General features: G+C 36.4%; 1 long non-coding RNA gene and 1 pseudogene across 1 annotated transcript in view; both read left to right on the top strand.

Moving 5' to 3' along the window:
- LOC138166514 (uncharacterized) overlaps positions 1-17,982 on the top strand; it is a 120,911-nt gene that overhangs the window by 33,657 nt on the left and 69,272 nt on the right. The gene's annotated exons all lie outside the window — the stretch shown is intronic.
- The window catches only part of LOC138166443 (kinetochore protein Nuf2 pseudogene), a 69,503-nt pseudogene continuing 62,070 nt past the window's right edge, over positions 10,550-17,982 (top strand).

Below are 17,982 nucleotides of genomic sequence, written 5' to 3'. Positions count from 1 at the left end.
AACAAAGTTCATAAAGTTAGTAGACTGTGCATGCCCTTTGCCCCAGCTATACCACTATTAGTCTTATATTCCAAAGAAATCAAAGAGGGAAAAGACACATATATACATAATATTTATAGCAACCCTTTCATGGTATCCCCAAACTGGAAGTTATTGGGCTATCCTCCTGTTTGGGAAATGGCTAAAGAAACTGTGGTATGTGAATTTAATGAAATATTATTGTGCCATAAGAAATGACAAAATGAATAGTTTCAGAGGAAACTATACAAAGACCTCTCTGAACTGATGCAAAAGCAGTAAGTAGAATTAGAAAAGAAATCTCTACAATTATAACATTATAGAGAAAAACAACCTTGAAAAACTTTAGAACTCAGTGCAATGATAAAACAGAAATTCAGAAGAATGAAGATGAACCACCACTCACCATCTCTTAGAAAGGTGATGAATTTAAATGTGATGAGGCAAATGTTTTCAGATATGGCCAATGTGGGAATTTGTTTTGCTGGACTATGCATCCACATACAGAGGACTTTTGTTATTATTTTTCTTTAATTTGCTCAGTGGAGAAGGTAGTGGGGGGATGGACTAATAAAAGATAAAATATTAAAAATACATGACTGCCCTCTGACGGGAGGGGAGGCATATGGGGAAAATTTACATGTAACAACAAAACATAAATACAAATTTAAGAAAAACATTGAAGTGCCAAAGAGCAAATAAAATAAGATGAAGGGATTGGTAAGAGTGATTCCTTAGATCCTTTACAGATTGAAAACCCAAAAGAAAACCAAAACAAAAGCCAAATTTATTGGATATCTTTTAAATAACACTGTTCTAAATACTAGAATACCAAAATAAAATATGGAATAGCCTCTGCTTGGAGGCTTATTTTTTATTTTTTGCTTTTTGGAGTGTGGAAGCCAGGGCAATTGGGGTTAAGTGACTTGCCTAAGGTCACACTGCTAGTTTTTGCGTTGTGTCTGAAGTTGGCTTTGAACTCAGGTCCCCCTGACTCCAGCACTGGTGCTCTTTTCACTAAGCCACCTAGCTGCCCCAAGAGGTTTAATTTTTTTTAAAGCAAATACAGCAATCACAAAAATATAATACAAGAAAGAATGTGCTAATGGCAAAGGAGAGTTTAAGTCAGAATGTTTTAAATATTTTTCAGGAAGTTAAGGGTATTTCCATTGGGGACGAGGTGTATATGTAAGGGAAGTTTTCATAGACTAAACCTTAAAAGAAGAAAGGAATTTCTTTTTTTTTTTTTTAAACAATTGGGGTTAAGTAACTTTCTCAAGGTTACACGGCCAGGTGTTTCTGGGTGGGTGCTAAGTGTCTCAGTCCGGATTCGATCCCCAGGTCATCCTGACACTGGGGCCAGTGCGCTTATTCTCTGTGCTACCTGGCCGCTCGGAAGAAAGGAATTTCAATTAATAGAGATGTCAACAGACTAAATTATAGGAATTGAGGATGGTCTGAATGAATGCATGGTGATGGAAGAAGGTAGGGCAGGACTAGAGAATAGAGAGTCATTCAGTTTGGCTAAAATGCAATGAGCCTTGAGTGTAAGGATCAGGAGTTCACACTTCATCCTATTTTCAACAGGGAGGAATTATGCAGTTCTGAGCGGAGAAATGATTTGATCAGATCTATTCAATGGGAAGAATAATTTCACGGTTTTATGAAGGTTGTATCAGACAGCATGGAGACCAGGGGTAAGAAAATCTTAATGTAGGTAGGAAGTAATGAGGGCCTGAATTTCAGTAGTAGCAGTGGTAATGGAAAGGATTTAAGAATGGGGAGTGGTTAAGGACAGGGATACAAGAGATAATATAGAGACAGAATCAATGGAACTTGAAAACTAATTGGATATAAGGGATGAAGAAGAGGAAAAAGATAGAGGCAATGTTTTGTATAACTAATTCCAGTTAATCTTATATGGGCATGATAGAATTTTAGATGAAAGACACTGATTTACAGCAGAAGTATAATATAATATATTTGATACTTCCTCTTTCCTTGCCTCAAAAAAAATGGATTACCTGGTTGTATGTGAATTCTTGATCTCTTTCTCTCTCTCTCCATCTTTCTTTGTCCCTATCTTTCTCTATGTCTCTCACTCTCTTAATCCATCTCTCTCTTCATCTCTGTCTCTATGTATCTCTTACTCTTCATCTCTAGCTCTCTTTCTCCTTATTATTCTGCTTCCTTTCTTGAAACAAACAAGTTGTCATTCAACCCATTCCCCTTTTGGCATCGTGTACCATTTGGCAAGTGTGACAGCGAACATCAAACACATGGCATTTCCTGTGGTGATGATGCCTGCCAGTCTGGGCAGCTGCATGGGGCATTGATGTGGGGTGGCCAATAGCTTGGGATACTGAGGGAGCAGAAAAGTGAGCTAGAGTCCTTTTTCACTTTTATTTTGATTTGATTGTCTGGCAAATAATTCTGATGCTTAAGACAAATGGCTGTGTGGGTCACATTTAATTTGCTTTAGACAAGGATCCCTTAGACAGTGGAAGAAAATTATTGCCACAGACCCAGTGGCAACCAAAGAAATAAAGTGGTTGGTGACTAAGCCCTGACAATTTTACATCTTACTGAGCCTTAGAAGAAGGGCCCATGTAATATCTTAGGAAGTCCTTCTAAAAATACGATTTGGAAAAACTAGTGAACCTGTGGCAGCAAGTAGTATTTTATAAACTCAAATGTATAACTTTTTTTAAAAATTGTAATATTTTAACATTTGTTTTTAAAATTTTTATTTCCTCTTCTCTCCTCCCTCAAAATCCTCCCCTCATTCATTGAAAAGGCAAGCATGTGAAGCTTGTGATTATACATATGAAGTCATACAAAACATATTTCCATATTAACCATGTTGCAATTTTTAAAAAGACAAGAAAAATAAAGTTTAAAAAATACCTTTTAATCTGCTACAGAGTTCACAGTTGTTACTTTGGAAGTGGGATAGCAGTTTCATCAAGAGTCCTTTGGAATTGTCATGGATCATTCAGAATAACTAAATGTTCCACAATGGATTGTCATTACAGTATTGCTGTTTACTATTCAACAGTGTTCTCCTGTTTCTGCTCACTCTACTTTTGCATCAATAAATATAAGTCTCTTCAGGTTTTTCTGAAACCATTCTCTTCCTGATTTCTTATAGCACAATACTATTCCAATAGTATTTCATCACAATTATATACCACAACTTATTTAACCATTTCCCAATTGATGGACATGCCCTCAGTTTCCAATTCTTCTCCACCACAAAAAGAGCTCCCATAAGTATTTTTTTGTATATAAAAGTCCTTTTCCTTTTTCTCTGATCTCTTTGGGATATAGACTCAGTAAGTATATGCACAGTTTTATAGCACTTTGGGCATAGTTTCAAATTGTTTTCTAGAATGGTTGACTACATAGGCCCATCAACAATATATCAATATGCCTATTTTTTTCATGTCCCTTCCAGCCTTGTCATCTTCCTTTTCTGTAATGTTAGCCAATCTAATAGGTATGAGGAAGTATTTCAGAGATTAATTTGCATTTTTCTAATGATTAGTGATTTAGAACACTTTTTTCATATGATGATTGATAGCTTTGATTTTTTTTTTCCTGAAAATTGCCTGTTCATTGCCATTGGCCATTTATTAATTTGGGAATGACTCTTATTTTTATAAACTTAGCTATGCTCCTCATATATCTGAGAAATGAGAACTTTATCAAAGTGATATGCTATAAATTTTTTTCTCCCAAATTCCTGCTTTCTTTTTAATTTTGACTGCATTAGACTTGTTTGTGAAAAACAAAGTTTAATTTCGTGGAATCAAAATTATGCGTTTTACTTTACATGATCCCTTCTATCTTATCTCTTCATAAACCCTTTATCCATAGATCTGACAAGTAATTTTTTCCCATCCCCCTGCCCCCCGGAAAATTTGTGTATGATGTCACCCTTTATGTCTACATCATGTAGCTATTTTGACCTTAGTCTTGGTATATGGTGGGAGATGTTGGTCTGTGCCTAATTTCTTCTGGACTGCATTCCAGCTGTTCCAGATGTTTGTGTTGAATAGTGAGGTCTTGCCCCAAAAGTTTATATCCTTGGGTTTATCAAATACTAGATTGCTGTATTTATTTACTTCTGTATATTGTATGCCTAATATATTCCACTGATCCCACCACTCTATTTTCCTATCCAGGACCAGATTGTTGTGATGATTAGCATTTTGTAATATACTGTATTTTAAAACCTTCTACTGTTAGGCTGCCTTCCTTTACCTTTTTTCCCCCATCAATTCCCTTGATATTCTTAATCTTTTGTTCTTACAGATGAATCTTGTTTTATTCTAGCTTAAAAATAGTCTTTGGTAGTTTGATCAGTATGGCACAATATAGGTGGAAATGTGATTTTTATTATGTTGGCTTGGCCTACCATGAGTTATTAATATTTCTCTAATTGTTTAGATCTGTCTTTATGTGTGTGGAGTATTTTGTAATCATGTTAATATAGTTACTGTATATTCCTTAAGATAGACTTCCAAATATTTTATATGATCTGCAGGTGTTTTAAAATGGAATTTCCCTTTCCATGTCATCCTGTTGAATTTTGTTGGTAATATCTAGCAATGGTGGTGATTTATGTGACTTTATTTTATATTGCGCAACTTTGCTAAAATTGTTCATTTGTTTCAACTAGTTTTTTTTTCTTCTTTTGAGTTTTCTAAGTCTACCATCATATCATCTGCAAAGAGTGATAGTTTAGTTTCCTCATTCCCTATTCTTATTCCTTCAATTTCTTTTTTCTTGTTTTATTGTTACAGCTAGCATTTCTAGTATAATATTGAATAATAATGGTGATAATAGGCTTCTTACTCTACTCCTGATCTTACTGGGAAGGCTTTTAGTTTAACCCCATTACAGATAATGCGTGCTCTTGGTTTTAGGTAGATACTACTTAATATTTTAAGAAAACCCCCATGCTTTCTGGTGGTTTTTTTTAATAGGAATGGATAATGTATTTTGCTAAAAGCTTTTTCTCCATCTATTGGTATAATAGTATTGATATGGTAAATTAGGAATGTAATTTTCCTAATATTGAACCACCCCTGAATTCCTGGTATAAATCCCACTTAGCCATAGTATATGATCTTTGTGATATATTGCTATAGTTTCCTTGCCTAGTATTTTACTTAAAATTTTCGCATCAATACTCATTGGGGAATTTAGTCTATGGTTTTATTTTTCAGTTTTTGTTCTCCTTGCTTATGGCATCAAAACCATTTTTGTGTGATAGAAGTAATTTGGGGCATGACTTTCTGTTTTGTGCCAAAATATATTGATATGAGACCATGATTGTGTTACTGAAATGTATCATAGGAGTATAAGTTTAGGCCTGAAATGTACCTTAGAGTTTATATAGATGAACCTTCTGCTATTTATAAATTAGCAAACTAAGTCCCTGAGAAGTGACTTGCCCAAAGTCACTTAGGTAATCCATGGCAGAATCAGGAGAGTGGTAATTCCTTTTGAATATCGATTTGACAGGATGGCCACTGAGGTTCCTTCTAACTCTCTAGTCCTGTGATTCTGTGATTTAAGGCTAGGTTCTAACACTCTAGATCTGCCTCTTTCCCCATTATACTACCCTGCATCTTCATGGATTCATCACTTATGTACAGAAAATATTTTTTTCTAGATAGAATTTTTCTAAAGCTTCCCATATTGATGGTAGTTGAGTAATTATAATATTTACCCCCCAACTCTCACCTCTGAAAAGACTGAGAGAAATCTTATTGTACCCTTTTAAGATATTCTCCCTTTCAGAAGATGTAGCAAGTAATAAATATAACCTGTTCATCATGGCAGTTTTTTGCACTATACAATCAGATTAGCTACTCTTCATAATTAAAAAAAAATATACACCAAACTAAAGCAAGTTAACCCTTCAGGCTCAAAGTACATACAAATGAGATCTCTTAGACTAACATATATTTCCTCAAATATCACAAAATTTCCCTCAATAGTCATTTATACTTAATCCATGTTTCTCTAAGATAGGTATCTACTAGACTTATGTGACTCTAAGCACAAAGAGAAATATTTACTTGAGCATGTACATCTATTTTCATATTCATAACTGGCATATCTCAAGATTAATAAAATTTGTAGTTTGGAGATAGTCTGAAGTATGATCCATCATAGGAATGAACCCTGTAGGTGTAAATACTCAGTCACTCATACGTTGTCTTTAGAATAGCAAGCCAGATCAGAACCCAATCACTCCAGTGCAAAGTAAGGAGAGAATCTTTCCAGTCAAACCCCTGAGAGGATTTTTTTTTCTTTTCTGGGATGGGATACCTTGAGCAGAGGAGGACCTTGTGAACTTTAGAAAGACAGAAGATTTAGATTTCTCATTGGTATCATAGCTTTAGAACTCTATGAGGAGGGGTGGCTAGGTGGGACAGTGTATAGAGCACTGGCTCTGGAATCAGGAGGACCTGAGTTCAAATGTGGCCTCATACACTTAACACTTACTAGCCGTGTGACTTTGGTCAAGTCACTTAACCCCAATTGCCCTGACTTCCCCCCTCTAACTTCCCCCCCCCAAAACCCCAAACTCTATGAGTTACCCAACAGAAATCTAAACCATACCTAAAAGGAACATGGGGGGGGGCCCATGAAAGGGAGAAAAAGAACTCCAATCATGAGTTGTACATTACCCCTTTCTTTCACAGATGTGGTTTTCAAGCTTCAACCCACTTTCTCCTGAACTTTCTATGTCCTTATGGTGGGATAGGGGTTTGACCTCTGATTTCATTGATACAAAGAACTCCAGGTGCAAAGAACCTTCTCTACCATTGTAGTCCAGCAAATTATAGTCTTAGAAAGTTGCTTAGAACACTGAGAGGTTAAGTGATTTTCCCAGGATCACAGAGTCCTTATGTGTCAGGGGCAGAATTTGGAACCAAGTCTTTTTGGCTTTAAGGTTGATTTCATACCCATTATATCAGACTGCTTATCTGAGAGACTGAAACAGAATAGGACTTATGCTTGTTGGTTGCTTCACTCTTTCAAAGATGAAACTGCCATGAAAGCCACCCACCAATATGCTTTTGTTAGAGAGAAGGCTCCAACATATATTTGGGTCATGAATTCCCTCAAATTACTTTGTATAAGGTCTGTGTTTTGTTTCCCAATCTTTTCTGTTTCCCTTTTTTTGTCTAACCGATCCATATTATACTCTCATGACAAAATAGTTTCTTTTTCTCTTTCCATGGATTTTCAGCTAATGTTGTCCATCATAATTCCCCTTTCTAGTTCCTTGATTTCTTCACATGAGTATATCACCTTACCACACAGTGTTCTTCATATCACCCCTCCTTTTACCTTTTCTGCTTCCTATGAGTAAAGTATAGCCATTGAAAGCTATATTCCAATCACAAAGCCTCAATCATATCCATGAGATCAAATTTGCCTTTGGTACTAGTTTACCTTGTTAGACATACTTTGTGGATTTGTGTATCCAAAGCTGTGTGTCTCTTTATTATTGGTTCCATAACTGAATTTTTTTCTTCTGTGAAATCTAGATATCTCTACTGCTGTTTTCTCTCAATCTACATTTTAGGCAGTATCTTTGGCATCTAACTTGGTAGGTATACACACATGGTTTTCTTACTCTCCTTTACATTTCATTTTAAAGCCCTTTTGGCTAAATTTGCAGGATTCCAAGTAAATATGTTCTTATTAGCCTTTTTAAGCTTAACCAGGAGCCTGTTAATCCTATATTTTAATCCAGACTCTAGAAATACTAATCCCATTTTCTGATAGCATCTTCTTAACCAGCTGCTCAGTTACCTAATCTGTTTTTTTCCTCTTCTGTATCCTTTGTCTTTGATGAACTGCAATGGTGAAAACACCACCAAATGTTCTCCGCTATATTTCACTCCTCTGGTTCCTTATTTTCCTCACACAAGTATACTTTCCCAATATACAGAGTTATACCATCCATACTCTTTCCTATCCTGTTGCTTCTGAATAAGGTATATCCATCCAGAACTATATTTTAATTCTGGATTTCATTTGACCAAATCTCATTGATACCCATGAAGTCAAATGTTCTTCCTTGTATTAGGACACCTATTTCTTTTTAGTTGTTGGCCAAGCTTTGAATATCAGGGTATAGGTTTTGAGACTAAGTGTTTTCCTACTGGATCCTTTGTCTTATAACTATTCTTTATGGTATCTAGTTGGGGAATATACATAGGTGGTCTTATCCCTTCCCCATCCTTTTATAAAGTCCTATTTATTAGATATTCAAGACATAGAGCAAAAACACTCTTACCAGCCTTTGTTTGGTATTCTCCATCACTGGTCAGGATTTTATCATCTCTGTATTTTAACCCATAGTGTAGAAGTTCATATCCCAACCTAATATCTTCAGCTCCTTTCCAAAAACTAAATAACCTTTAACCATGCTTCCAAGGTTCCTTCTAACCCTATTATTTGTGTTCATATGAATCAACAGAAGTGTGAAGTTGTATATACCTTAACAGATTTTCTGTCATTTTACCTGGAAAGAGATCAGACTGTTTTATGATTGTTATAAGGATGACAGATAGCTGCTCTGGTCAGACTCAGCAGGGTTTCACCAAAGTAAATTAGTCAACCAGGGTTTATTAGGTACGTTTAATGTGCTAAGTGTTATGGATACAAAGAGAGGCAAAAGACAGTTTCTACTCTCAAAGAACCCATAGTCTATGGTGGGAGACAATATGAAAGTAATTGTGTATAAACTGGTTAAATTGGAATTAGCAGAGGGGAGGAATTAGTTTTAAGGGGGATTGAGAAAGACTTCTTGCAAAATGCAGGACTTTGGTTGTTACTTCAGATAAGCCAGGGCACAGAGATGAGAAGGGAAACCCCACTATACTTGTCTCTTCTGATCCTTACTGGATGATCCCTCACATCTCTCACAGTACTACAGATCTATTCTATTATTCCTTTCAGGACGAACAGTGGCATTCTCCTCAGAGTATGTAACTCCTTTTTGTTCAGAAAGGACCTCAAATTTATCTCATAATTCTAGCTCTCCAGTAGTCCTTCTTGCCTTTTTCCTCTGAGATTCTCTCTGTAATCCAATTCACTTGCAAGTCATGGCATCATCTTCCTGATGTCATGAACCTCTTCAAGAATGAAGGACAAAGCATAACCACATACACACAAACTGCTCTCCAATTTCCTTATATGGATTTTTCACTCTCTGTCTTCAAGTGGATTTTATTTTTTATTTACACACTGAAACATTTCTTCTGCTCCCTAAAGGAATACTTAACTGTACATGACCTGATAATCTGGAGAGTAGGAAGTTTAGTCACTTTACCTTCTTTACTCTTCTAGAAGAAGTGAATAGCCTACACTTTGCACATAGATAGCAGTCTTGTGGAAATAGAAGCATCATGCCTTCGGTGTAGGTCACAACAAAATTTATCCTGCTTTCCATACTAAACCGGAAATAAGATTTTTGGATTCTTCGTCTTTCATGCTAGTTGTTTCCTCCATATTACTGTTATTACAAGCTGTTTGTGGGTGTCTTCACTCCAGAATTGTCATTGGGCTTCTCACTTCTTTAGCACCCCATAACCCCTTGACAGCCACACCCAGTTTCCTTTTCCTTCTCTCACCAAACTTTTGTCTCGCTAATTTGTTTTTCTTACTTAATCTTACCAAACACAGTCTTCTCCTTTGCCTTGAACCCTTTTCTTTCCACTTCTCTTTCAGCTAAATTCCTTCTCCTCCTGCTGTTTTCCCTTACTTTCTTTGCCTTCTCCTTTTCTCTCCCAAATTATGTTCCTTTAGCTCAGTTTCTTTTCCTCTTTCAGCTCTCTATTCAGTTTTGTAGCTCTTACCCTCCCTGTCCTTCTAGTACAAGGATGAGATTCAAAAGATCCTCTCCAAAGAAACTCAGCCTATCTATATTTTTTATGATTACGTGAAAAAAATGTTCCAAATTACTTCTAATTAGAGAAGTGCAAATTAAAGCAATTTTGAGATGGCAAAGATGACAAAAGAGTAAAATGATAACTGTTGTAGGGGATTGTGGGAAAACAGGTACATTGATATACTATTAGTGAACTTATGAATATGTATGACCATTCTGGAAAGTAATTTGGAATTATGCACAATGAATTACCAAACAGTGGGTGCCGTTTGACTTGGGTATGCCACTGTTAGGCCTATACCTAAAAGAAATCAAAGAAAGAAGAAAAGGTCCTTTATTAATAAACAATAATTAAAATATTTATGGTACCTCTTTCCATGGTAGGAAAAAAAACTAGAAACGAAGGGGATTCCTGTCAATTGAGGAATGACCAAACAAGCTATGGTTTATGGAGGTGATAGAATCTTGTTGTTTATCCTTTGTTTTCGAAGAGGATCAATGACTTACAAGTGAATTGGATTTAAGTGAGGTAGAATTGTGCAAAGTCATCAGCCTTCATGCTCTCTTCCTGAGTCATTGAAGTCCAGTGGCAGGATGAAAGTCACGATGACTGGCAATGACCTGAGATGCAGACACCTTGGTGTCTCTGATGCCAGACTAAGTTCTAAGCAACCCATAGTGTCTGCTTCCGCTACCTTGATGGCTGTTAGAACAATATCTGCCCAATCCAGTGGGGAAAGTCTTCACATACTTGGGGTATGTGACATCCCCCTAACTCACTGATAGGTTCAAGTCCTATTGGTTACCCTCACCCTGGTTTAGCCTCTTTACCAAGACAGTTTGCCAGGGTGTGGTCGATGCACATGCTACAGGTTCTTGGAGCCACAGGTGAGAGTTGGTGAAGGTGGACAGCAAATGTGGATGAGCAGCCCTCAAAAGCCCTCACACCAGATGTGCTAGTGCTCTCTCCATACACCCCATGTAGCAGAATACTAATGTAATATATGGAGTAAAAAAAAATAGATGATTTCAAAGAGATATGGAAAGACTTATATGAACTAATATATACTGAAATGAGTAGAACAAGAAGAATTAACAACAACATTATAAAAATGAATAATTTTGAGGATTTTTGTGAACTGATAAAGAATGCAATTAGTAGAACCAGGAAAACAATCTATGCGATAACAGCAATCTGTGAAAACAACTTTGGAAGCTGTAACAACCATAATCAATATTATGACCATCTATGATTGTGCAGGAATAATGATGAAACATGCTATCGCTTACAGAAAAGTCATGGATTTACGGCGCAGAATGAGTCATAACTAATTTTTGGACACAGAGGAAACTTTTTTGCTTGGCTATGCATATTTGCTATTAGAAATTTATTTTTTTCTTTTTTTTTATCCATTGTGGTGGAGGTGGGGGAATAAGAGGAAAAAATAGATTTCTGTTAATTTTTTTTTAAAAATAGGTTAGTGGTGCCACAGATGTGAAATTTTGCATAAACTTTCAGATGAAAGCTTTTACAGTACTAATGAGGTCACAGGATTATTAGTTTTACTTAACTGTTTTAATTTGTGACAAGAGACCTCCCATGAAGTGAGAGTAATCTGTACATATTTGTAATGTGAAACCAAAACAAATCAATAAAACTTTTTTAAAAAGCTCTCACTGGATGGATTCAAGTGTTTGAGGAAAGAAGCAGGAAAAGACTAGATCTTTTTCTTTAAACTTTGAGGAGAAACTCCATGAGGATGCACTCTACACTCTTACCCTGATCTGTATCCTTCTGCCCAACTCCTTAAAAGACCTTTCTGCTTCTCTCAAGCTCCAGCTACTCCCTCTCACACAACAAAAGGGTATAGGAGTGCAGTTGGACAGGAGAATCAATATTTTTATTATCTAGTCTTTACTAAGTTCCATGGCTAAGACACAGAAAATAAAGAATCATGAGCATTTGTACCAGGTATTGAGGATGATGAGATGCAGATAAATTAATGATAATTCACTTTATATAGCATTTTAAAGTTTACTCTGTGCTTTACACCATCTTATTTGATTCTCACAGCAATCCTGAGGAGTGGATGCTACAGCTATTTTTATACCCATTTTACTGATGAGAAAACAGGCTGAGAGAGATGGTGTCTTGCACAGAACTATGGCAGTTAGTATCAGAGGCAAGATTTAAACCCAGGTCTCATTTGACTTCAGTTCAACAGAGAAGTATGGTATAATGGGGAAAAGTTGGCTTTGGAATCAGAGGATGTGGATTTAGATGCTACCTGTGACTTGTGTGACCTTGGGCAAGTCATCTAACCTCTGTGGGCCTCAGTTTCTTCATCAGTAAAATGAAGAGGTTGATTTAAATGGTCTCTGAGGTCTCTTCCAGCTCTAGAACAATTATTCTATTTGCAGCCTTCCCATTATAACATGCTGCTTCTCTGTTCACCACTAATTGAAAGAGAGTTTCTGTTCTCAAAGAGGGAGAAATTATTGAACCCTTACACTCCATGCAAGTGCCAAACCCTTCCCTATAGAATAAATGGCAGGCCATGAGGATTTCATGAAGGAGAATTTCTCTTCAGTAATGCTTTTTAAAGCAAAGGTTTAACTAGGTTACTCTTACCAGACTGCACATTGCTAACACTCTTCAAATGTCAAAAAATAACAAGTTTTGGCTTGCATGAAGCACCTTTTATCTCAAAAATCAATTGGAGAATCAGGAACACAACAGCTAGTTGAGTAGGTGCTTGTTTCCATGAACTCTTTCCATTGTCTCCAGAGCTCTGGCAGCAAGAGCTCAAGTTCGTGGTCAGCCAGCATGACTCCCAGTTCTGGCTGCTTCCTTGAGTTGCTTTCAAAGGGAGTCTGGGCCTAACTGATGATACCTAACCATTGAAAATCTCAGCATCAAAAGAGGCTCCAAACCTTGGCCTCCCACAACACAGTACGATCTGTTCTTAGAAATGACAGATCCATGTTTAATGTAAAACAGAAAAAACACTGATTCCCTGTCACTCCCCCTCTCCCTGCAAGGATGTGAGGCAGTTACACTGCCGAGCTTTTTTTTTTTTTATAATGCCATCAGTGCTTCTTGCTGATGAATATTTCTTTATTATTATGTGGGGAACACCGATCATATTTTCTGATAAAATCTCTGAGCAGACATGATATCAATGGACAATAAAACCAGGCCTTATATAGAAAGCCCCGGAGGGCTGCACAAATAACAGCCAACAGAGCACCACATTAGATGAAAGCTAATTAAATATGACTTATTAAATATTATGTTTCCCAGGCCAGACTGGTTTAGACAAGCAAGCAGTAGTGTTTCATCTCTGACCCTCTTAAATGAGGTACATTAAATATCCATGTTATGGTAACATATCACTCACTCATCTGAAACCCAAGGAAGGAGGTTTAATTCCTTGCTCCATCTTTGGCCCTTTTCATACATATGTTTGGAGAGAGAAAAGGTGAAAGCATTTTGCTTCCCTTAAGTGCAAGACATTCAGAAAGTCAATGGATCATGCAGTTTTATTTCAAGGACCTATTCACAGAAGATGACTCATATTTATTTTGGGGGCCTATACAAATGAAAGTTGAATAATTCCTATCTTATACCCTCATTCAAAAGGAGAAAGAAAAGCTCAATATTTGTTGTTTAGTGGAGGAATAAAAATGTAGGTGAGAGGCACAAGGGAACATTACAGATAGCGTGTGTCATAGAAAGCCCTGTGGGGTTGTTTATTCACCCTGGAGATGTATTGTGTAAGGCCTGGAGAAAATAAATTTTATTTTAAATTCTAGAATTAGCCAAAAAGAGACAGCTCTATTCTCTGACTTCATTATGTTCTGTTTGAGGGGGAGACAACCAAATCACAGAACATCAGTAGTGACAACTTTGTGGTCCAAATTACGTCAAATGGAGTTTAAATCACCAGCACACCATAAATAACCCATGTAATGAGGCAACATCATGACATAGATCTGTGAAGGGCAAGCCACTACATTCTTTAGAATAGCTATTAACTGTCGTGATAAGTGACACCTGAGTGTGTGATTACTCTCTGTGCTTAGGGATCCCTGTCCAGACCAGCTACATATTGAGATCTGATTTTGGGAAGACTGACACTCTTTTTTAAAAAGGGAAGAAAAGAAGAAAACTTGCCAGAAATGGTTACTCAGCTTTCCTTACGCCTAGGTCATGCAGTTTCACAGACTCCCAGGAGATGGCATCCATCTTTTGGAAAATAATCTACCAGCTTCCCCTACTGCTCTGAAAACACTGAGAGCAGCCTGGAAATCAATGGAGCTAGGAGTAGACCAGTCGGGAGTGGGAAAACTACTTGGATTTACCATTAACCTTTGTCTTTTTCTTGAAAATGGAGTGTTGCTCAGTGAATCTGTTGAGTTTCAGGGATTGTAATAATGAAAGCCATCTGCCCCAAAGGGGGATATTCAAGTGACACTGGGTGAGGACGAGATAACTCACAGCAGGAAATGCAGAATGGTCTTTATGAAGCCACAGCATGAACTTATTTTCTTAGTTTATCATTCTTTTTTTAAAAGGAGGATTATCGTACTATCTTTTAGGGATTATATACTCACTTGGTAAAAAATACAAACTCAAAATAACATTTTATCATTTCTAACTTGGCCTCCTCAAGAAAAAAGCTAATAGGCTCTGATTCAATACTTATAGGCTGACAAAACAGAAACAAAAATATGGCTACTATGGCTGGATACCTAAAAGGATTTATAAGCAGCAGGATTTGTCAATAAGCTTATAAAAAGAGGACCAACCACTGACTACTAGATTAAACTCACTACCCAACCATCCCAGAAAGGAAGTTACTCTTTGATATTTGTATTTTATTCATGGACTTATTGACCACAGCTAGTACTAAAGGTAGATAAGGGAGTCATTTATCTAAGGTGCAACATGTAAGAAAAGACCTATGAAAGAAATGAAATCTTATAATTTGTCATAAATTGACACATTTCTGATGACAAATTCTGCTGTCTATGGAATGTACATGTTTGATTTGCAATAAATTTAATTATTGTTCTAATATTCCAATATTCTAATGGATTTGTGACCTTATGGATGAGGATATTCCCTTCAATAATGTAAATCACAACCAATCCAGGCTGACAGATCCAGTGAGAACTTCATCTATGCTCTTCCATAAATTTCTCATGGAGGTCACCTTGATGTGGTGGAAAGCTTCCTTGAGATCTCTTGACAACAAATGGATGCCAGTGGAATAGCATGAGGACTGTCCATTAGTTATCTCTTACTCTTGTTATATTAAAGGCCCATCATTAAAAATTTTTTTTTTTAATTTCTTTTTTTGCTTTTTGGAGGGCAATTGGGGTTAAGTAACTTGCCCAAGGTCACGCGGCTAGGGGTGTGTGTGTGTGTGTGTGTGTGTGTGTGTGTGTGTGTGTGTAAGGCCAGATCTGAATTCAGGTCTCCTGACTCCAGGGCCAGTGCTCTACTCACTGCGCCACCTAGCCACCCCAAGGCCCATCATATTTTCTAGTCATACATTTCTCTGCTTGCATTCTTTATGCTACTTATTTTGTATAATTACTGACCTATAATGTGTTACAGTCTGTTTACTACATATCTCTCATTCTCCTTTGGGTGACATCAACTTCAGTTCTTTAGTATTCTATAATATTTGATGACTTGCTGCCATACGATAGCACTGAAAAAGTACTGATGTTAGAAAAGATGGGCCTGTTTCAAAAAGAAGCTTGAAGTCATTAAAGGAACTTTCTAATTACCTAAAAACAATCCAATTCATTCTCCTTTTCCCATTTACTTTTGAGCCCAACTCATTTTCTATTTGTAGTAAATGGTCTCACACACACACACACACACACACACACACACATATATATTTAATGATGATAAACTCTATAGGTTGTTCTTCACTCTTATACTATAGTCTGAATAATAAATATTTGTCATCCACTTGGCTTTTCCTGTGTGAATAGTGAGGCCAAACTTTTTTGGAGATTTTTACGAATGTCATTTAGGAGATTATTTGCAAATAGAAATATCTTGTAGAATGAATTATAATCACTATTATTTACAGTTGTACCTAATATAAGTAATGATGATTTTCTTGTGCTGTCATCACTCCAAATTGAAATAAATTGATTTTAAATTTCTTATTGACATTTTTATTTTACATTATCTTCATTTTGCAATATGTCACTTCCTTTCCAAGAACAATATCTCTTATAAAAAAGAATGAAGAATCAGAAAAATAATAGTTCAGCAAAACTAACCAACACATCAACCAATATTAAGTTCTTTCCCAGATGTCTTCTTCCTTTCCTTCATATGAATGGGCAGAACCAGCAACTTCTGCTTTCTGCAAAGTGCAGGGACTACAATAACTCTGCATTTGATAGGATAATAGGTAGCATTCCATGGAATAAAAATGCTATAAGGGAAGTTAGCCTAGGAGGGATGGGAGATGTTTCAGTATAAAATTGTGATGGTATGACAGGAAACAATTCTAAGAAGGGAGGAAAATGGGATTTATTTGGAGAGATAAATATAGATGCCCAAAGAATTCATCAACTAACTCAGATTTTAAAAGACGAAATGTACAGAAGATGGAAGCAAGGCCAGTTAATAGAATGAATATATGACTGAGAGGTAGTCTTATAAAAGGTATGAGGCACACTAAAGCTCAGAATGAATTAAGGTTGGTGAGAGAAGCAAAGGTAGCCAAAAAGGCATTTAAATTTTATTGGGAGAAAAAGGAGGCTCAAAGAAGGGACAGGATCTTGGGCTGGATGGGATGATGTGATGATCACTGTCAACAAAGTTTGGATCTTATCAGCACTTCTTTGGATTCTCCTCTGCTAACACCCTTTGTACTGGAAATTATACAAAAATAGTTAATAGGGAGTTGATACCCAACAGAAGTGAAAAGTAAAGGGTAAGTGTCAAATAACAACTAGTTGCACTTCATCAGTTCAGATCATTTGGCCTAGAAGAATTACATCCTCAGATGCACAATTGGAGAAGGGCAGATTTTGTCTTGATTTTTTTTTTAAAGAGATGAAAACATAGACCAGTGGGCTCAGAAATTTTTAGAATGAATCTTTAAATAAATGGTTGGTGAATATGTAGAGAGGTTACAAAGAGCCAGCATGGCCTCATCAAAAACAAGTCATTCCAGATCAAACTTATTTACTTTTATGAAAAGATTACTAAACTAATTTCCTATAGATGTTGTTTACCTAGATTTCATTAAAGCATTTGATAAAGAAGCTCATACTATTCTCGTGGAGAAAACAGAAAAATATGAATTAGACAATAATACAATTAGGACTCAGAAATAGTGGAATGGTTGGATTTAAATAGTAGTTGTTAATGACACAATTTCACTTTGGCAGGACATCTTTAGTGGAGATGTGCCCCAGGGATCTCCTATTGGTTACATGCCTTTTAATAAAATATAATAGAAGATGACAAAAGGTAATGGAGAAAACTTCATTGAAGGAATCTGCCTGTCTCTGCAGACATGATAGAAGGAAGTAGAAACTTAGCAGGTTTGGGGCAAGAGCAAGATATACAATTGGGCTTTTTGACAAAGCAAGGGTGGTAGTGTAGATACAAGAGCTGCTCAGGTTGAGGAGATGGAATTTAGGAGAAGGGTACTGGGTAAGTGATGTGATACAGCACTTATCTAAAAAAAATTCTATCAGTGCTAACTTATTTATATGCTAAGGTAAATTCTAACACTGAATAATGGAATCACAAAAAATCCTGTAAGTTCAGTACATTTTCATAGAATTTATTAGAACTTCTATAATAGAGCTATGGATATGCATATTATTTCACAAAGCATAACACTACATAAAAATAGCCATAATGCAAAATATTGCATTGTAGAATTATAAAGTACAGCTACTTCGGAAGATAGTGAGTTCTCCATTCTGGAGGTATCAGACAGAAGCTGGATGAATTTTTGTAAGAGCTATTGTAGAGAGAATGGATA

This window comes from Petaurus breviceps, unplaced genomic scaffold (genome assembly GCF_028583685.1).
Source record: "Petaurus breviceps papuanus isolate PSGF00001 unplaced genomic scaffold, PetGlider_PUasm1.0 224, whole genome shotgun sequence".
Taxonomy (NCBI): domain Eukaryota; kingdom Metazoa; phylum Chordata; class Mammalia; order Diprotodontia; family Petauridae; genus Petaurus; species Petaurus breviceps.
The sequence above is the reverse complement of the archived record's forward strand: the minus strand, read 5'-3'. Positions and strand labels throughout refer to the sequence as shown.